Genomic DNA, 1,600 nt, shown 5'->3' on the forward strand with positions numbered 1-1,600 from the left:
TGGGGGGGGGGGGATAGGGAGTAACGTGGGGATAAGGACACATATGTAATATCTTAATCAATAAAAAATATATTTTAAAAAAAAGCACAGATTTCAAAAAATGTCCCATTGTAAGGTCTCCAATATTTCAAATTACTAGTTCCCAATTGATGGGCACTTTGCAGTTTTTCATGATTATAAGCAAAGCTGCATGGATGGCTTATGCCTATCTTTGCACCTCTGTCGATATAGAGCAGCGGTTCTCAACCTGTGGGTCGAAACCCATTTGGCGGTCGAACGACCCTTTCACGGGGGTCGCCTAAGACCATCCTGCATATCAGATATTTACATTACAATTCATAACAGTAGCAACATTACAGTTATGAAGTAGCAACGAAAATAATTTTATGGTTGGGTCACAACATGAGGAACTGTATTTAAAGGGCCAGAAGGTTGAGAACCACTGCATTAGAGGGAAGATTCTAGGTCTACACAAGCCAGCTCTGGATATGAATGCAGGAATTTGGGTGTTCACTGGTGTGGTAGAAGCCACTTCAAATTTCTTCTAAGAATATAAAGGTTGTAATGTGCTAAAGTACATTTTCTGTTGCAGATGGACCCGTGTTCCCCTCAGTGACCATGGATAGGGGAGGAGAGAAAGATGGTTTAGTCTTCTAAAGACAAGGAGTGGTGATGGAATATATTAAAATTTCTTTGATCCATGCATTAAGTTACATATATATATCTCTCTACTGGTTGTTAAATATTTTAATACCTCTGGCCCTAGCTGGTTTGGTTTGCTGTGGTCGGCAAACCGCAGCTCGCAAGCCACATGCAGCTCTTTGGCTCCTTGAGTGTGGCTCTTCCACAAAATACCACGTGTGGGTGCACACGTACAGTACGATTGAAACTTTGTGGCCCATGAGCAGAACTCGGTATTTTGTGGAAGAGCCGGTATTTTGTGAAAGAGCCACACTCAAGGGGCCAAAGAGCCGCATGTGGCTCGCGAGCTGCTGTTTGCCAACCACGGGTCTAGCCTGAACTAAGATGCTACTAGCACTTACCTCCCAAGGCTGTTTCGAGGGCTAAGTAAGTGAATACGTATGCAAAGGACTAGAAACTCAGCAGCAATATAAACAGGCAGTGCAGTTTAAGGAGTTTTACTATTTGGATTAACAGAGGCTGGAAGAAATGAGCAAATGTAGAAACACCTTAGTTTGTGCAAGGCAACTGCATCTACTCATTGGGTCAGCGATGAAACGCCTTGAGTTTTATATATTTTAAGCTTTCCTCACCTCGCGCCAAAATCCTGATGCTTGCTCATGTAAATGCTTTCGGATACCAGACTGTTAATTTCCAGGTAATTTCTCAAGTCCTGGATTGGGTTCTATTCCTTAATGGCCTGGGGCAAGACTGTGCTTTGCGTCTCCCTGGTGTTTAGTGCTGCCCATCCCCCCCTGCTATCTGATGCCTGCCCCTCTGGGAACCTGCCCAGGCCCTTTCCACTCACACTAGCTGTGTTCCCCGGCCAGGGCACTCACAAGACCGTGCCCACTGCCCCAGGTCTGGGATCATATCAGCACAACTTGCGGTCCCTCTCTCTCTCTCTCTCTCTCTCTCT

The sequence above is a fragment of the Myotis brandtii genome, unplaced genomic scaffold (genome assembly GCF_000412655.1).
Source record: "Myotis brandtii unplaced genomic scaffold, ASM41265v1 scaffold120, whole genome shotgun sequence".
In the NCBI taxonomy this organism is placed as follows: Eukaryota; Metazoa; Chordata; class Mammalia; order Chiroptera; family Vespertilionidae; genus Myotis; species Myotis brandtii.